Genomic DNA, 21,154 nt, shown 5'->3' with positions numbered 1-21,154 from the left:
TCTGGTTAACTCTGCTTATGGATATATCACAGCTATCCCTTCCTGGGACTACAGAAAAATTTGACTTGCTCTCTGGATTATTTTAATGAAATGCTGACTTTAAGTTCATGATTCTTGGAACTATCCCAATTGCTAATATAAAGAATTAGGAAAGAGACCTTCTAAATATATACCATCAGTTCCTAAATATACATCAGTATCTGAGAAAAGCTTCCATTGACTCTCTGGGATGAATTTGTTTATGTCTGTATCTATGTAAGAGCCAGCGCATGGTCTTAGAAGGAATTATCCAGACTCTGGGATCAAAGTGTACTTTTCTTATATGTAAACTAATTCCAGCAAGCCAAACAATCATAATAGGCTTTGCTGTCTTTTAAGCAACCCATACAAAGATTTTAGACCAATCTTGGAGATCTAACAAAGACACTGCTGGAAATGGGAGTGGAGAGAAACACTTTTTCAATGCATGCATAGAGACTTGTGTGATTCTAGGCAAATAATTCAGCCTTTCTACGTCTCAGTGTCCAGAACTCTTTCTGGCTTTATTATTCTGTTTTGTAATTCTCCCAAAATTAAAATTTTTAATTCCAAAATTATTTCTGAGTACATATGGTGAACAAGTTATCCCTCATAGCTGTAGGGAGTAAAAAAAACTGAAGAATTAGATATGGTTCCTGTTATACAGGATTATGAACTAGACAGAATATACACATGAGAAACAATGCAATAAAGATGTAGGTTAAAGACACATATGACAGTAAGGAGAGTAATTATAGAGAGTAATGTGGCCAGAATAATAATAATAATAATAATGTAATTCTCAAAGGATAGATTTGATTTGAATTAAAAGGGTTAAATGCAATGTGTTCCTCCTCATTTAATTTCTTTTCCATGTGACCTTCCCATTAGTAGGACTTAAATAATGAAACTATACTGTAAGTTTTTTTTAATTTAAAAAATATCAGTTCTTTTTGAAAATAGTGATAAAAGAGTGATTTTCCTGAAGTTCCGGCAGCTTTAGAAAGCTTGGTGTCTAATTATTTTTATGTTTTTTATAATTATTTTATACATATTCTTATCAAGTTTATACATATTCTTATCAAGTGAAATCTATCATATACCTGAGAATTTGTGTGTCTTGACCAAGTGTAATGTGCACACGTTGAAGTGGGAATCACTGTCTGAGTGTCTTGAGCTGGAAAAGAGAAAACTATGAGAGTCAAACCTCACCATTCATTCTACATCTCACGTGACTGAGTTTAAGACTGATGCTTAGGACTGATACTTTATCCAAGCTTGCTCTCCAAAAGGAGACACTGCTGGTGGTGTCTCCTTATGGGGGTAAAGAGTGCCTGGATCACCTAATGGACAGGTTGACAGCTGAAGACCATGTTTATGAAAATGGTGTCTGGCACCGGAATGCCTCTAGTCTATGACAAACCACAGACCATACCATAAAGACTGAAAACTGAAAGGGAAAAATTTTGCTTATTGAAATACTTATAGTTGGGATGAAAAGTGTGTTTTCATTATTTATAAAAATAATACATTCTGAGAATGAAGTGTAGGGAAGAGCTTCAATTTTCTCACTCCTTACTGGGTTTTTTGCTCATATGTCAGGGAATAATATAGGAAATATGAAAACTGATAGCACGTGTACAATGGAATGGCTTGTAATTGGAGAAAAGACCATCTTAGGGAGAAAAAAGAGTTGCTTATCTCATGGAAGAACAAAATTCATCATCACTGGAAACTGGACAATGTTCAGTTGACCGGTTAGAAGCAAGAGAGCATCCAGACTTGTACTCATGACTGATCAGTGGATGCATGAAGTGCTTTCACTGTTTGAGATTCATTCCAAAGAATTAGTGAGAGAAAACCAAGAATTCCAGAAAAACGCGTTCATCACATATTATTTAAAATCACAAGAAGTTGGAAACAACTGTGTTACTTCTATAACAGAGCAGAATGCTTAAGTAAACTATGCAGATCCATATGATAAAATATTACATAACCCTTAAAATTACATTTTTGACAATTTTCACTGATGTGGGTAAATATGCTACAGTTTTAAGAAATTATAAATCCAGTACGATCATAAATCTATATAATCTATATGCAACATGCAAATATTATATGTATAAAAGACTGAAAGGATATATGCCAAAATGTTATATACACATTTTTATAAATGGAAAAATATGAAAAATTTAAGTCTATCAATTAAAAAGAACTAGAAGGAGCAAATATATAAAACTATAAAATTACTTGGGACATATATATGGGCAAAGGCAACACTATCTTTTTCTCTTTGAACTTTGAACATTTTATATCTAAAAAAATAAAGACTGTTTTAAATTATAGGTATTGTAGATGGCCTCTCATTATTTTGGATAAGCATATTACTCTATATAACCGCGATCACAAGTAGTTTGCAATCATATTTTAACTGCAGATGATTCCAAAAGGTTTTAATATAAATAAAACTTTAAGAATTTTTTCTTCCTTAGTTCATTTTTCTTTTCAAACACATCTGACACACATGCATCAAATGTAAAAAAATATTGTCGATTTTATTTTTCTTTTGTAGACAACTAAATGTAAATCTAGACATACCCCTGATTAGTAAATACTCTGAAAAATTATTTAGTGTAATTTTTTAGACCTAATCTGTATGTTGCTAGGTGTCTAAGTAAAGCAAATTTAATCAAATCCCCATAAAACCAAAACCTACATAAAGACAAAAGACTGAAATATGAGGTCATAAAAATGGATTATTTTGGATTACCTTGAACTATTATACATAGCTGAACTTTTATATTTCTCTGAACCAACAGCATCACTTGTTTAGTATTTTGACTTAAAATTTTGTCCCCATTAAATTTGCTTTGACCAGAAAAATCTAGTCATCTAATTTTTCAGTTTTTGTTAGGGTCCCAAAATAGTATTTTTTAAATAAAAAGTAGAAAAAGTGAAATTTGAGTTGTATCTCTGCCCCGTAATCTCTTTATCAGAAAAATAATTTGACATGTTCTTTCAGTTGTTAATAACCAATCACCCCCAAATAAAAACATGCTCCCCCACTGTAGGCAGCAAAGCTTCTGTTCTAAGAAAAATATTTACTTCCTTGTTTTGATGAGTTTTGTCATTTGCAGCCTGTCTCCACTGAAAGAAAGCTTTCAATTCCCCCTAAATCCACAAAATACCTCCACTTCTTCCTCATCATTATGGTTACCAGTTTATTTATCAGTTGTGGCAAATGGTAACCCTTTACACCACACTTTGCTAAATACTGTTTGCTTTAGGAACAAAGCACAGAGGACAAATATTTCAATGTGGTTTTCCATTTGGGAGGGAGTGGGACTAACACTTGAACTCCAGCTGATTCTCATCCTCTCAGCCCCACGTTAGGCAGCAGCTGAAGCTTCAAAGAGCCCTCAAGGCTCTGAGGAGACGCTTGGACTGGGACTTGCACAGGGGAGGCAGGAATTAGACTGGATGCAATTAACCTGAGAAGTCCATAGCTCCTAGGCCCCCTGGCAAGGAGAAAGTTGGAAAGACTACAACAACACCCTGAGTTAATTATTATATAAACAGCTCACAGGGGAGCAGGGGATCTTCTTTTAAGGGCCCTCTGCAAGGGACTTTTCTTGGTCGGGATTTATGCTGCTTCCAGTAAACTAAATGTGGAATGAATATTAACTCAAGCAAAATCAAAATGAAAAGAAATGACCTCTATCCAAGACTACCCAATATGAATAAAAGAAAATCCTTCTCAAACCTAAAATATTAGTGGGGTTCAAATGGTAAAGCAGAGAATGCACTCTATTTTATTTAATTAAAAAATACATTAGTTAAGACCCATTGAATTGATTTCATGGTGGACGCTCAGCTGGAAAGACACTGGTCTTGTGGCAGCACATTTATGAAGGAGAAAAGGTTTAGATCTGGTTCATGGAGCCTGTGAGTACCCCAAACGTGTGAATGCTAAAGACAGGGTGGCCTGAGAAAGAGGAAGCATGGGGTTGGTTGCAGAACCACCAAGGAGAAAAATCTATATTGTTTTCACCAGCGCTGTATTTCCTGAGGTCAGGAGCTGATGTGCAACAGTGTAGGCTATTTTAATGATCTTGCCCATTTATTTTTCCACAAATCTATCAGTCAGGTTTTAATAGGACTGTTGGTTCAGGCTTTCATCATTACCAATGGAAGTGACAAAAAGCATGGTACACATGGGGTAAAAAAGACTTTTAGGTATTGGGCAAGAGCCCAGGCTACGGGGTCAGTTAGGCTTTGAGTCAAACTATGGCCCTGCCCTTTAGTAGGTGGTTATCCCGGATACTGTTTTCTCATCAGAGTTTCTTGTGACACTGTGGTAGTTCAACCATTATCTCTATTGTCCCACAGGGACCAAAGTCTGTGGAAACTTTCTCCAAGCAGTGCAACCAAGCCCAGTAGTCCGTCTCTATGAAGAGGTAGACTACTGGGCTTTGAATCCCAGCTCTTGGCTTGATGTTTGTCCCAGTTTTATTATCTAAAAAATAGGAATAATATTTTTACCTACCCTAGAGGGTTTTTGAAATGATTAAATGAGTTAGTCCTTAGTACAGGCTCAGGTACATATTATATGATTAATGAATGTGACCTAACTACAGAAATTCAATCTGTCCTTTATTGATAACTTTTGGGGGAAAAGGAAGTTAATGCTTTTTCACATGATTTCCTATATGTCAGTCACATAAGTCTCTTTCTTATTTCCTAAAATGAGTCGCCATTGGTTTAATCAAACCACTAATGGTTATGACTCAGACATCTTGGCACAGCGGCAAGATGATGTACGTGAGTGTACAGCCAGCCACGGAGGTGGGAACCTCAGTTTTCTATTGTCATATTCTGAGGCTATAAAGGCTTTATCCATTATAATGTATTTCAGAAATTATTTCTCAGGTATGGATCTCTTCAATCTCCATATCCAACAAGCTCGAATTCAATTTTTAAACATTAAAGAGAATATAATCATAGGAGTTGAAGGAATTTTTGAGATACAGTCAGTTTCTATCTTCAGTCAGGCGAATAGCCATTCTTTGCATGACCAGTTGTCGTCTCTTCAGTTCTAAAAATATCTAATAATACAGACTTCTCTGTGGAGTACTGTGGTAGGAAGCTTCCAAGAAGGCCCTAGTGATTCTTGCTTCCTAATATTCATGCCCTTGTATGATCCCCTACTCTCAAGTGTGGCCTGGATGTAGTAACTTACTTCTGACACATAGAATAGTGCAAATGTGATGTGATGTCACTTCTGGGACTAGGTTAGAGAGACTTTGTCTTCCATCTTACTCACTACTTCCCTCTTTCTCTTTTTCACTCTCTAGCTCGCTTGCTGTGAGAGAGGCCTGGCTGCCCCACTGAAAAGCCATGGGGCCCGGAACTCACACATTCAGCCAACAGCCCGAAGACAGGAGGCCTGTGCTCTGCCAGGAGTGTGATCTTGGAAGTGGATGGTCTCCTACTTTCCTGCCTGAACTGACTACAGCCGCAGCTGACACTTTGTGGCCCAGTGAAAGATCCTGAGCCAGAGTCACTCAGCTACGCTGCTTTTGGATTCCTGACCCACAGAAGCTATGAAATAATAAGTGCGTGCTGCTTTAAGGACCTACGCTCTGGGTTACTTGTCACACAACAAATAATAATATCAATATCGTCATTGATACCACTGAATCCATTGACAATCTTTTCAAGAAATGTCCACTTCCTCTGCAAACTAAAATGCTCTGATGGCACTAGTCAGGAATTGGGCAGTGCCTTTCAGGTGATGCATAGAAGAACATGGAAAGGTGCCAAAAAGCATTGTCAGACTAAAGAAGAGCACTCTGACTTCTTTGGCTTTCCCATTCCTTCCTTCAGTTCCTGAGTTGGACTTACAGGTTACAGATTTTCTGCTCCATTTTTCATCCACATCTCTGGCACTTTTCCCACTTGGCTGCTAGTAATCAAACTTGGCTGACCCCAAACACTCCACCTCCTGGATCACAAAATCAACTCAATTCTCTAATCAAAGCTTCTTTTGAGACTGCTTACCCCTGGTTTTGGATCTGCGCAGACTTTTATCATGCCTTCAAGAGTATTCTCTCTCTACACCTAAGCGTGAGGTGAACTACTTATTTCTCAAACTAAGTAAGAACAAGTTATATCATAAGTAACTTAATAATGTAGAATTCCTGGAGTTCTAAAATAATGAGGTAATTTTATGATAACTGTCTTTTTAATGGGTTGTAAAATAAAACAATGTTATCATTTCCAATAAATTGTGAAAAATAGGCTATGTGCACTGCCAATTTTCTAAAGAAAACTTTGGGTTCTTGAAAATTAAAAGGTTAGAGTTTATTGTAAAATCAATAATGATATGTTTAATTTCAACTTCAAACCAGTGAAATGTTTTCTTCCAAAATGAATTTGAAGTGTTCTCTAAATCAAGAATTTGTCTTATACTCACAAAATAATTGTGCAACATATATTCAATGAAAAGCTATGAAAAGCAAGACGCCAGGCTAGGCTTTATGGGAACATAACAAAAATGAAACTAGAAAAGTTGGGAGTAAGTATTTTTAAGAACTTTTCCCTCCAATTCCCCAACTCCCTTGTGAAATAGGTTGGAAAAATATTTTTTTCTTCCTTGCTCATATTTCATTTGAGACTTCAATCACTGAATATAAAAATTAAAAATGTTTGAAAAAACGGATTATATATAACATTTTTATTCTTCAAACTAACAAAATCATTTTAGATTTGTTTTAAAAGTACTAAAACATGCTATGTATATATTTCAATTTTCTCAAATGTTCAAGGATTTTAAAAACATTTGTTTTATAATTCTCAAATTTTAAAAAAATCTTATATTTTACTCTTAGACTTTCTCTATATAAGTATTTATAAGAGTATTTATTAATTAAAGCAAATAATCTCTGACAAATAAATGGTGTTTTAGGGCATCTTCGATTTGCTCCATGACCTCGCATCCCACACCAGTTGCTTGAGAGCAGAGATTTGTATCTGCTTGCTTCAATCCCAGCACCTGAGACAGTGCATGCACCGCACATGTAGGTACTCAGTGGATATGTGTGGATCAAAGCAATGACTGTCGACTTTGGAAGAACAGGGTTGGGGTTTTGTTGCCATTCCTGCTCTCATGCATCCTGCCATCACATGTAGATGAATGGGAAATAGATATTCTTTCCCGCTGATATTATCAGTCTAGCTTTTAACTCCAGTAAAGGAATTATATTTTGCTTTAAATGGAAATAAATGTGAAAATGTTCTGAAACAAAGGCCTGAAGTCAAAATACAGGGGGCGAGGTGGGAGAACCCTCCCCCAACCTGTTATTTACCTTAATCTTCTTTAGAGGGAGTCTTTGCCATCCTCAGCCCTTAAGCACCTTCTAGAGATGAACTACATCAGATTCAGAAGGATGAAAGAAAGTCAAAGCCTCAGATTTAAAAATCAGCTAATTTGAAAATAGTGGCACTGGCCTGCAGTGTGTACAAGCAGAACAGGGAGTAGCTTGTAATGAGCTGAAATTCATTGGCTTGTAGGGCCTTACCTTGGCTTTCTTTCCCTCTTTGTTCCTTCCCTCTCCTCCCCTCCATTTTCTCCCTTTCTTTCTCCTTTCTTTCCTTCTTCCCTTCCTTTATTTCATTCTTTTTTCTTGATCTCAAGGCTTTCTAAGACACTTGGGACCTGATGGCCAGAGCCCTTCTTCCTTCTGTGTGTCTTTGCACTTGTGACCCTCTGTGACACACATGCAATGAGGACTGGGTTACTTTTCTCTGCAATTTACTTTTAGGAAAAAAGAACAAACTTTTTCTAAAAAGACTGATAGGATTTTTTTCTCTTAAAAACAACTTCTAATTTATTTCTTGAGGTTGGTATACATTTAGGCAAAAAAAATGTATCTTCTCTTCTATACCCATAACTACATTTCTGAACTGTAAAAATTGATTTTCAAAGTTTTAAAATATAAACTTAATAGCTCTCTAGCAGTTTACAAATGCTATCTAATTTTAATCACCACAGTAACCCTATACAATTATAACTCAATACAAGGAAAGAAATTTATGTTACCACCACATAGAGAAGTCCTTGTATTTCACTCATATTTTATTTAAACAGAATACATGTTGAAAATCACATCTGACTTTCATTGAAATTTCTTAGGCAGTTAGATGTGGGTATCAACTAGGGAATGTGTTTTCTTTGAATTCTGTAGCTCTTCTACTCATTTCTTTATGTTCTTTTTCTTTCCTTAACCATATGTTTTTGTATTATATTAATGAAAAATGTGGGATCACTCACTGGGAGGATTAGACTTGAGAGAACTTGTTACATGTTTGGAGAGGGGGAGGGTATGCATTCTGCTTCATCTTTCTATTGTGCTATCACATTTCTCAGTGCCAATTCTGGGGAGTGTAGGAATTGGTCATAAATTACTTCTGTTATAACAAGAATATGCTTTCTTTATTACCAATTTGGTTTTTATTTGTGTAAATGTGAAAAGGCTTATGCTATTATACCATGTAAAATTAAATGAATATTATTATACCTTGAGAAATAAAATGCTGTGAATGTATAGAAGTGATTTATAAATTCTCTAAATATAAAATATTGATTAGAATCCACTCAATGCGAAGACATGAGGCAAGCAGTTAAATAAGGTCGAAAATAGTTGCAGTTCTCTTCAGAGGGTGGTGATTTTATTTAAATTTTTGTGATTGCTCCAGTAGCTCCTTCTGCCTTCCTTTTCCATTTTTCCTCTGTCCCTACTTCTCCTTTCAGAGATAATTTAAGAAGGGAAGTAAAGGAAAAGAAACATTATTCTAATTCCTCACTAAAATTCCATTCATATCAAGCTCTGATTATTTCGCTCCTTACTAATGTCCCAGCAAACAGAGTCAGCTTCTTCCTGTATTTACCAGGACATCTCTACGAGATGACATTTCCCCTTGCTTCCCACATGCGGTTGGAAGTGAAACCATATGCAGTTTTCTAGTGACTCAGAGTCAGCTCCTCTTATATGAGAAGTTAGTCTGAACATCATGGGCCCAGGTAGCCCCATGAGAAAAAGAACATGAGATAAAACTCAGTACCTCTTTTGCCTTGCCCAAAAAGAAGGAAGAAAGTACAGCCGCACTGTGTGTGGTGCCAAAATCTTTCCCCTTCAGAATATCCCACTTCCTCTGGGCCAGTAACCTCATTTATTTGCCGTATTGTTGTCATTTAACCTGGTCAGTTATAGGACTCTGTTGACACCCATCCATGAGATACTGAGATCTGGGGTATAGTGAAGCCCATAAACTTCCATTTATTTCCTTACTCTTAAAAACTTTCATGCGAAAGCACTTCACCCACTACTTTTTTTTTAACTTAAAAAAATAACCTCCTGTCTCAGCCTTATTAGAACAAAGCTCCTTTATGCTTTTAGCTACTCATAAGGGGCCACCTATCACTAGTCCCACCACCTGGTCAAATCACAGCCACTTCCTTCCATTCTTTCTCCTGTTCAGGTGTTTCAGATTCATCACACTTCTTCATGTTTTCCCACTGTTTTCATTTCCATTGTGTTTTGGAGTGATTTTTTTTTTGCTTCATTTACAATGGTCCCCACGCTCACAGTCATTACTCACCTCTCCCCTTGCTCAGCACAGGTCAGCACTGATTAAAGATGATGGTCTTCAACCTTTTTATGGCCCCCCCCAGTCTCAGACCATTCAGAGGGGCTCTGGCTCCTTGAGCACACATGGCACTCGAGGTCTGGACTGATTCTCACTCTCATGCTTTGAAGGCCACCGTTGCTACAAGATCTGGCTACTAAAACCTTGGCTAAGCAATATGTCTTCGTGGTGTATCATCTTTTATTTAAAGCAACTTGACTTTTGTAACTATTTTACTGTCTTATTACTTCCAGATTAGCTGTATCCCTGGATGAGGTCTTTCCTGAGAGGTCAAGAAATAAAGCCACGTGCTTTGAGAAGGAGAGGAAAAATTAATTTACCAATTTTACTTCTCAATGAGTCATTGGGTGCACTGCCATGTTAGAGATACAAGAATATTGCTGAAGAAAGAAACTTCAAGGACTGGTTTCATTTGATGAAGAAATTCTTTCATGTCAAACTAACCAAAGGTAAAACAACAATTCTTTGACTGCACAAATTCACCTGTCCTCCAACTCTCTCAAGGCAGCTCTTGAAAATACTGGACAACGTTTTGACCACACAACACATTTCATTACACTATATAATACCACAAAACCATCTTAATTTGGAGATTCTCTTGCCTAATTGGTCATGGCAAGTTGAACAGGCAGGTTCCCATGATCCTTGCATTTTTGGCAGAATTTGAAGACAAAGAGCCAACCCATATTCTATCTTTCCATCTACTTCTTTCAGACCCATGTTGCATGGTCTTCTGAGGTACCTTGACCCTTTTCACATAGGTTTCAAACCAGGAAATGCTCCGATTGTAAACTGGGGCACAGAGTACATGTAATGGAAAGAGCACTGTCACAGAATTGGAGGGATTCCGACGATTGAAGTCAAAATACTGTTTTGTTTCTGGTTTAAATTTAAGTTTACTGCCAAAAGTCACATAATACAACAAGTCATGCGGGCAGTCTTCAAGGGACAGGGACAATCCTCTATGAAGTGATGTCCAGGCAGGCTGCCCTTTAGACGTCTGTGGTTTCCACAGAAAGGGACAGAAGTGTGCTGCTGTCTCTAACCCCACCTTATACTAAAACACGTAAAAAAAAATTATCCAAAGCCTACAGAGTTTAGTAGTTATATTAAAGACAGATTTGCTTTGAACATCAGTGGCCAAAATGATCTAGAAGAGGTGAAGTGCAATAGAAATTTTTACCTACAAGTTGTATGTCTTCAAGATTAAATAAACCATTATTAATGGTTTAATACTTCTATATTCCTTGATTTCATTTTGCTTTGGTACTAAGCAGATAATCTTTGATTTTGTTTGCAAAGGAAGGAGACCAAAATATGAATACTCTCATTCTTATATAAATCATTCAGTATTTGTTATTGTTGAATGTTTTAACTAGAGTTTCAGGGCACTCTTCAATGGTCAAAACAAGTACACAGTCTTTGGTTGTTTAGCAACATCTATTATAGTTCCAATTGAATACATCCTTCAACTCAGCATTTCCACCTTTAAGAATTTGCCCCATAGGCACACTTGTTTGTTAGTGAAATGACACATGTTCAAGATCACTCGTAAGTCAGGACTACTAAATATATGCTGACGCATCCTCTCAAGGGAAGAGCACACAACTGTAAAAGGTGGGACGGCGGAAATTAATCATGTACTGATGTGGAAGAAGCTCCAAGTCAAGTTGTTAAATGAAAAAAATCAAAGGAAAAAACAATGAGTATAGTTTTATTTTGATAAATGTGTTTAAAACAAGAGAAGAAGGAAGAAAGAGAGATAGAGGGAAAAGGAAGAAAGAGAGATGGAAAAGGAAAAGAAAAGGCAAAAAGGGAGGAAGAGAAAGGAAGGAAGGAGGGGAGAACAAAGAGGGGAAGGACATTTACCTGCATATACATAAAATATCTCTGAAAACCTCATCTCCTGGGAATAGCAAATGGTAGCTGGAGCAGGTACTTTTGTATCTTTTGAATATTTTGAAACATTTTTTACCTTTTGAGTTTTTAAAACTAAGTGAATATAGTCATGTGCTGCATAACGATACTTTAGTCAATGATGAACCTCATATATGACAGTGATCCCATAAGAGTATCATGGAACTGAAAAAAAAAAATCCTATCAGCTGGTGACTTTGTAGCCATGGTGATGTCATAGTGCAATGCATTCCTTACAGCTACTAATACAAGTATTTAGAGAAAGAAATGTTTGTATAGCTGTACAGTGTGTGTTTTAAGCTGTTAAGAGTCAAAAAGTTAAAAACGTAAAGAGTTTATAAAGTAAAAAAGTTACACTAAGCTGAGATTAATTTATTATTGAAGAAAGAAAAATATTTTTTTACAAGTCTAGTGTAGACTAAGTGTACAGTGTTTATGAAGTCTACAGTAGTGTACAGTAATGCCCTAGGCTTTCACATTTACTCACTCCTCTCTTACTGAATTATTTGTAGCAACTTCCAATCCTGAAGGCACCATTCCTGGTAAGTGCCCTGTACAGGTGTACCATGCTTTATTTTTCTACCCTATTTTTAACGTATCTCTTTATGTTTACATATATTTATGTATGTAAAGTCATGTGTTACGATTGTTTATAGTATTTAGCACAGTAACATGCTGTCTAGGTTTATAACCTAGGAGCAATAGGCAATACCATATAGCCCAAGTGAGCAGTACGCTGCACCGTCAGGTTTGTGTACGTGCACTCTGTGATGTTTGCACAGCGAGGAAATCGCCTAACAGTGCGTTTCTCAGAAGGCATCCCTGTAGCTCAGTGGTACACGGCTGTATTCATGTTTCCTGCACTGCGAGCCCAGGGAAGACACCGTCTCTGCAGCAGTCACTGTGGGTGTCAGTGCCCAGCTCGGGCTCTGAGGCACAGCAGGGGGTTAATACAGGAGTATTTCCTGCATAACTGTGAGCCCCAACACAATATTGTAAGTTTACTATCAATAAAAAGATGTTCTCTAACACAAATACGTCAGAATAAGTGTCTCTTTATTTCCTTCCTAATTCCTTTTACCAAGGCACTGTCAAATTTCTTAGATGTAAAAATACTGTCTAAAACTGTATCAAGGTTTCTAAACATGCACTTTGAAGCATGTTTATTATCGAATACAAAATACAAATAACACTCTGCACTGTTTTGATGAGAACCAGTAAAAAATAATGGTAACTCCCTCAGTTATTAAATGTGAACATATTGGCATTTATTTGTTAGTGATGTCACTTTACAAAATATTTGAGACAATTAATGGGGTCATTTTACAATAATAAAAATAGAGAGAGAGGGCCTCCAGAGATAATACTAGCAGTCATACTCTTTCCACAATATAGTGACCATGTATGTTCTCAAAGCTTTGTATTCTAAATTTAACTCAAAACCACAGAAAATTCTTTCTGATCAACTCAATTTATGCTTAAAAGAGGAAGAAATGTAAAAAACAAAACAGAAACCAATCCATACTCTCTGCTGGTTTTGGTTTTTGGGTATAATCTCAAACACAAATTAACATTTGAATCTTGGTTAAATAAATGAGCGTCTTTTTACTGGTTAGCAAAAGTTTTCTAGTCTCAGAGTTTAGTTCTTCAACTTAAAATTTTGAAGTGGAGTGAAATAATATAAAATTAAGAGTTATTGCTTGAGCCCTGGCTGGCGTAGCTCAGTGGATTGAGCGCGGGCTGCGAACCAAAGCATCGCAGGTTCGATTCCCAGTCAGGGCACATGCCTGGGTTTCAGGCCATGGCCCCTAGCAACCACACATTGATGTCTCTCTCTCCCTCCCTTCCTTCTCTAAAAATAAATAAATAAAATCTTTAAAAAAAAAAAGAGTTATTGCTTGAGCATGGGTTTCCCCCCCCCCTTCTTTATTGCCTTTATTTAAATAAAATGGTTTTAATTGTTCTTTTTTTTCTTCTTAAATTTGGATTTTTAGAGTTGGCAGTTTCATTAAATTCAAAGGTGAGTTTGAATGCAGAATATATGATCTTCCGCATTCCCAAGGGAGAGCCAGGGTTCTGTGAGAAATGCCCAAGAAGGGGCCGTGAAGACTGGTGGCAACTGAGGGTCTGGGGAACAAGAACAACTTCCGGTGCGCACTCTGGGACAGACTGCCTGGATTCCTCTGGTCGTGTGACCCTGGGCAAGTTGCACAACCTCTCTAACCTTAATCTGAAACTCTGTAAAATGAGGAAAGTGCTATCTATGTGTCTTCAATTCTAAGACATCATCAGTTGTAAGATGATGCACTATTGAGTGGTGTTTATTTAGTTTTAACTTACATACAACTAAGAAAGCACCACTCAATAACCCGTCATTGTAAGATGCACCTAACTTCAGAAATGTTCAAATGTTGGGAGAGATGGGGAGAGTACATATTAGAATCCTTGAAATGCAGCAAATATATTTATCTCATAGAATTGGGAGAATTGGATGAATGAATGCACGTAAATGGTTAGGACAGTGTAGAGTGGAATAAGTACCCAGTACATATTAGCTATGGTTATTATCCATATTATCCTAAGCTTGAGTAATGACTTATCTTTGGGATGGAGCACTGGCAAGGAGCAGGACAGGCGACGGGAGTGTAGACTGTGTAGAATGAGGACTGATTCGTACCTCTTGATTCTCAGGTCATTTACAGGCAAACATGTATTCGTTCATATATGGTTATGTGAATAGCGACAAGGTTTAACTCTGAAGTAATTCTTATGTTAAGTTTCTACCAATATTGTTGCTATTGTTGCCCATCTGTTATTTTTCTCTCCCTCTCACTTATTTCCTAAAGCCTCCTATTTCAATGTTCTTAATGATGACAGATAAATTGTAAAGGTTATTGTGATTTTTACATTGACCCCACCTTACTCAGAAAGAAAACTAATACGTGAGAAGAATGAATTTAGTTGTAAGAATTACAAAAATAACCAAATAAGCACAACGAAAAACGATAATAAAACTTAGGACAATACCCTCTCATTTTTGTACTTCATTAAAATAAATCAACTCTCCAAATTAATGGTGCTAGTTTTCTTGAATATCTCATCTTTTTTTATTTAAAAAATTAACTCCTTAGATTCAAAGTGTTAAATATATGTATGTATTATATTTATTTCATTTTAATCAAACATATAGTGTTATATTAGCTCTCTTTTTTAATATAACAATGTAAGAAAATGCATCTATGAAATCCTAAGTTTTCTGGGAATCAGAGCATTTGGATTCAAAGTCTGTATCTTGATGTGTTATTAAGCCTTTCTGAGGTTTGCTCCTTAATCTTTCTCTATACCCCACTTTAAAATTAAGGGTTTATAATGATAAATATTATTTATCATATAAATGGCCAAGGCCAGGTCTACATCAGTATTTATTTAACGATTTGTCCAAAAGAAATCTCAGGCTTTAACATTCCATTTTGTGAAGACGAGTGCTATTTACCCCAGCTGAGAGTCCTTCCCATTTGTTCGTGTTCAGGAGACATCGCATGTGTATGACGCTTTAGGAATCCTAGCTCAAAAAGAGAGGTGAATGCTCCACAGCTCACACTTGCTTCCCAAATCCACTCTTTTGTTTTATCACGGGTTGAAACACTTGTGGGTGGCCTCCAAGTTCTTTTCCTGGTGTGTTTGAAATGCTTTGCTTTTTGCCTAAGAATTACTGTTATATTGGGGTTATAGTTTCACAATTTCTCTTCTTCTTAAAGCCACTCAGCAGTTTCACAGGTAAGTAAGTGGTGTTCTCGTTCATCCAATGCCATTGCTTTGAGGAAGCCTGGAGGGCCACTGCCGCATTGGAGTCACACACAGAGGCCCCTGCTTCTGCATCTATAAACTGGCTTCCTGAGCTGCTGGACATGTCAGCCATGCTGATCCACTCTCAGATGTCACAGGCACCTGCTGTGTCTGACAGAGACTTTTCTGCAAGTGCACGTGTGGGTCGGCCTGTAAAGTCGTTATCAGCTGCAGATTACTTCAGAGTGGCTACAAGCTGCGGTGTGATCCCGTCACACAGCAAGATGGGTCATGTTTTCAGAGCACCAGGAAAGGGACCCTTAGAAGCTTAACACATCAATTTTCAAAAAAAAGTTTTAGAAAAATGGGTCTCAAATACATTTAATTATTGATCTGTGAAGTAAATAATCCAATAGGAATGCATCAATTGGCATTTTGGCCAGGAAATTTAAGCACAAATAAAAACCAGGCACAAAAAAGTTTTTATTTATCATTATTTCCTTTGATAACTTGACAAAGTTACAGAAAACTACTGTCTAAGTTTCATAAAACTACTTTCTAAGTTCCCTATGACATTTTCCCCATGACATGAAAAGTCAGTACTTGCTAGCTTCAGTATCAATATTTACAGAAACAAAATTATTTAAATAGAAACACAGATCATGAAACAGCAAGTTTGTATGATATGAAATATTTGAATACTTTCAAAACTCTTTGGAGCAGAGATGCACTAAACATGTGGTAAGTATTAGATATTAAAACTATCACTCATGAGTTGCTTTAGTGCTCCTCCTTCCACATCCTGGCCATTTTTAAAATGTATAGTTTGTGCTCATCTGAATCTGCTTTTAGGTTTAAACTAGAAAAATGCCCACACTTTTTACAAAGTGGCCCCTCCCCTTTTTTCACAGATGTGTACAGTATGGAGTTACAAGGAGTGTCTCCTCTTAGGTCTTATAGAAACTTCTTTGATATTACTGAGATCCATTTCTAACATTCTTTTAAATATTTAAATTATATTTTGCTTTGTTGTTGTCCTTTCCTCCCATCTCTTTTGTAATTAGCTGCCCACTTTTTAAATATGTGCGAAATGTTAGACCTGCAAACATGCTGCCAAAATGAACGAAGCCAAATAATAATCCATTATGGGTGGTTTTCCTTAAATAATTTCTTCTATCATTTCTCCACTCTCCAGTTTACATGACTTCTCTCACTTATTAGCTGTATTCTGTTAATAATATAGGTTTGATTCCATTATATTTTGTCCTAAGGATGTCTATAGTGTCAATCATCTTCCTAAACCACTACCATCTGTGGATAAACCATCATTTTCTGGCAGTCAGTACTAGCAGCTCTTCATTTCATTTCACGTAGCCTATGACCATTCCATTCCAATATATCTGTATCCCTGTATTTGGCTCACCAGAGTCTTACCATGGCCCTGCTGTTCTCAGGGGGCTATGTACTCTATTCTTCTATTTGTAATCACTTGGCATTCTTGCCCTTAGAAAAATAGAGTAAATCAACAACCAATACCTCTTTTCCCTTCTTAGCTCTTAACTAGTCATATCCAACTATATGTAACCCATTTCTTCCTATATCTCTATCTTCTTAAGATTTCTTAACATGTATTTGCATTGTTTTCTTGCAAATTCAGGCACCTTAGCTTGATCCCTTCAAAGTAGCTGCATGGGTAATTTTTCATTTTTAGGATGTATTTGCCATCTATTTCTTACCCGCCAAGGTTATTTTACTATCATGCACCTTTCCCATTTCTTTTTATTGGAGAAGAGTCGACTCTCCCATCATAATTTTGAGTGGGAAAGTAGAAATACCTCTTTTTACCATGCCCTTCTCCCCTCCTTATTCAATATAAGCAATACAATAAATAACAGTCACTGAAAAGCAAAGCTCTGAACTCATTATCGTCAGACTTATGCTTCTCAGAGAGGGCCATTAAAATCTATTTACTAGGAGCTTTAGAAATCTATTCACTAGGAGCTTTAGAAATCTATTTACCACACTGTATTTACTCCCAGAAGGCAGTAAAACTTCTTAAGATGCTACACACCTAGTTACTTGAAACTAAAGATGAAGTTGTATCCATAACTATATTGATAGATAAATGTGAAATAGGCAGAAAAAGAAAGAAAGAAAATTTAAAATTCCATCTAAATAAGACTTGCCATGTGGTTGGCAGGCAGAATATTTCTTCCATGAGTTTTTTTTTTCTAAAGCATGAATGTATGTAGGCCACATGTGTTTTCTTTATCACTTGAGATTTAATATTATATATCCTAACAAAAAAGTCTCCATATTCTGACACAGATTTTGTATGACAAATAAAGAAAGTTATACTATATATCGAGGGGGTTTTGCCCAAATACTAAAAGACATTCAAAATTATCTACCTTTACAAATGTTTTATTTTATACAGTCTTTTGACATACTATCTTACAGGTTGTCACAACAATTGTGTGATGGAGGACAAGCAGTTATTATTAACTCCCAATGTTTTAAACAGTGCAAGAAGCTCAGATCTTACGTGACTTGTTCAGCGTCACAAAAGAGGTGCCAAAGCCAGAGTTGGAACATTGTCTGCTACAAACAAAGCCACAGCTCCCTCCACTCTGGGACTAGTGGAGGATGCTGGCTTTTTAGATCATGTTCAAGTTTTAAGTCAAGATTCCCAGATGGAAACCCTTTCTTTGCCACTAACCAACAATTTGTGCTTTGGAAGAACACATAATCTCTGTTTCACTTTCTTCCCTCATAAAATTAGCAGGTGTTTCTCAGGAGTTTCTCAGTTTTCTTTGGCCTTTGCTGTCTCAAATGCAACACCACTGGTAGTCTGCCTCTTAATACCGATAATTTCTGCCACTGGCCTGAGTTATGTTTTCTTCATTAATTACTCATCCTCAACCCATACTATAGACTCCATTTTACTTTATTCGTGGCTTTGGTTTTTGCTTGGGAAAGGTGTTAAGGTTTACAAGGTGGGGGAACCAATAAAACAGAAATTTATTTATAAAAAATTGTGCATTTATTCTCACATGTTTAAACTTCAGTCACCTTCAAAGTACTCTCAATTCACCTATTGAGACTTTTTTCTACTGCTCAAAACAGTTTTTGAACTTGTTGATTCTGATGCTTTTTAGTGCTTTTGCTGTTTTTTAAAAGTTTTACCTCTTCTACCTCAGCAAAATATTCCCTTTTGAGGACTTTTTTCATCCAGGGAAACTAAAAAAGTCACTCGGGATGAGATCAGGTGAATAGAGAGGGTAGGGAATGGGGGTCATACTGTTTTTGCTCAAAAACTGCTGAACACTCAGTGAGATGTAGGTAGGTGCACTCCTAAATCACCCATCATGAAATGGGCAAATGTGTTAAGAGTCTTTAAAAAAAATTTACTGAAGCCACATGCAGCCTCTCACAACAATGCCAGCTAGTACACTGATGCAGACGGGTTTCTAGAAGGCTCACCTAGTGGGGGAAGCCAGTACTACAAGGTGCCCTCCCTCCAGAAGACAATTCCAGTGTTGGGGGGTCCTCCTCATATACCCACAAATACTTATTATCTGCTGCATCAGATGCTGTGCTAGGTACCCAAGGCTGCCTGTTTGAGCGAGGAATCATTCTTCCCTTCAAACCAAGAGATCGCCATTCAGGTTTGCATCACATGAGCTCTGCCTTCCTTTCTCATTTTCCCCAGGTCCTGGGGTGTCAGGCCTGAATTTCATCTCACCACCCTTCCCTTTCTAAAGCTTGATAGGCCCCCTGAAATTCACCCTGAAGCAGAGTCCTTCTCTCCAGGAAATCAACACAACTGCTGTCATCATCTTCTCCCTCCTCAGACTATCTTCCCCATTTCCACTTCAGGGTGTTTTCCACGTCCAATGTGGGATTCACAGTTTCCAATACTCCCATCTTGTCATGCCAGGTCACCTTTTTTTCCTAAAGAAGTGTGTGTACTGAGCCCTGGGGAGATGGAGAGCAGCTTGCAAGTATGAGCAAAGAGGAAGGTAGGTATCACGACAATGCTGATCAGTCTTTACTATATGGCCACCTTGGCAAGGCGGGGCCATTTAAAGTAAGAAAGAGAATTCCCCATGGAAAGTGCATCCAGGGACACAAACTTCTGAGAACTTGAGTTCAAGCGTCAGCTCTGACAATCTCCTCCTGAACAATCTTGCTTCAAATAACTTAACCTTCTTGTAAAGTGCCAACACGAAACATTTTAAATTCCTTTTTTTCTAACGTGGTTCAATCAAGCTACTTCATGTGGATGGGCTTTGGGAGGCTTCATGAGCTGAACTCAGGATACAGGTTTCCGAGAGCCGCATGGGATGCTGAGCACCTGGGAGGTGAGGGAAGGAGCAGGAGATGGGAGAGAGACTAAAAAATGAGGTGAAAAGGGCATAATGACCATTTCTGCATAGTCTATAGTTTTGCACAGGACCCCTCCACAGCCCATGGCTCCTGCTTTAGACCCACTCCCTGAATTAAGAGGTCCAGGTTCATCAAAAGGCTGGGAGCTCCGTCTTTTTCCAGTTGGGATGGGTACGTGGCTGGGAGCTCCCAGTAACATCATCTTAATTCATGCTTATATTAGAAGAGAAGTCCATGGTCCAGAATCCTATTCAATTCCTTCTCTTCTCTAGTAAAAAGAAAAGAATAGAAAGAGGGTAGTCTTATATCCCAAGTTCAGTCTCTCCTTCTGAATATGAGGCTGTACATGGGGAGTCCCAGTTCAAAAGAAACTTCAGGAGAAACATGCAAGTGGAATGCAGTGGTTGAATTCTATGCTTCTTTGAATTTCTTTATCTTCCAACTTCTACCCCGTCTCCTTCATCACTGTCTTCTACCTTGGGCACCTTCTGTGTTGTACCTACAGTGTTTGTTTTTGGAGAACTTTAATGTGGTTGTCCTTGTAGCCCCTTCTTTATTCTCTGGTTCTCCCAACTGATTCTGCCATTCCTTGCCAGAGAGGATGTGTTTTTTGGTGACTATTCACGTCATACCAAGATACTTGCTTCTTTTATGTCCACAGAAATTGGATACATTTGCCCTCCCCACTCCAAAAATGTCTTTGGCAAGGCATTTTTTCTGGCCCCTACCAATGCACGTCTTCTCCACAGTTTTATTTTCCTGACTATAACTAATAAGAGTCTCACTCATCTGATTTACAACATTGCTGCATTCCTTTAGCCCTTTCTGGCAACCAGTTGATTTCTGAGTACTCTGGGCATAGGACATTTTTATCTGTGACCTACTTATAATAACAGTATTACAAAATCAAGTCAGAAGTTCTCTCTTTCTTTTCCAGAAATGTTTCTTGTCCAAAATCATCATCTGTTACCCTTCTCTTAAAACTTACCTCATCTGCGCTCACTCACAACCTTTCTCTGGCCATGGGAAGGTTTTCTGAAATGACATCAGGTGCCAGTACAACCCAAGTTCCTACATTATTGTCTTTGTGTGGGTGTTGCCTGCCTCTTTTATTAGCTTCACTTGTATTTTATAGAGTAATGGAGTTTCTTTCTCCCTCTGTAACATTAAATAGGTCTTTCTTTCTCCGTATTTTTTTTTCTGGGATTTTAGAGAAATCAACCTGTTCAGCAACAGCAGTTAATCAGCTCCTACTATGTACAAGGCATGGTTCTTAGTGTTGAGAAGAAGTAGAAATATAAGACATAGCCCTACCTTCCAGAAAATGATCATCTAG

This window comes from Phyllostomus discolor, chromosome 4 (assembly GCF_004126475.2).
Source record: "Phyllostomus discolor isolate MPI-MPIP mPhyDis1 chromosome 4, mPhyDis1.pri.v3, whole genome shotgun sequence".
NCBI lineage: Eukaryota > Metazoa > Chordata > Mammalia > Chiroptera > Phyllostomidae > Phyllostomus > Phyllostomus discolor.
The sequence above is the reverse complement of the archived record's forward strand: the minus strand, read 5'-3'. Positions refer to the sequence as shown.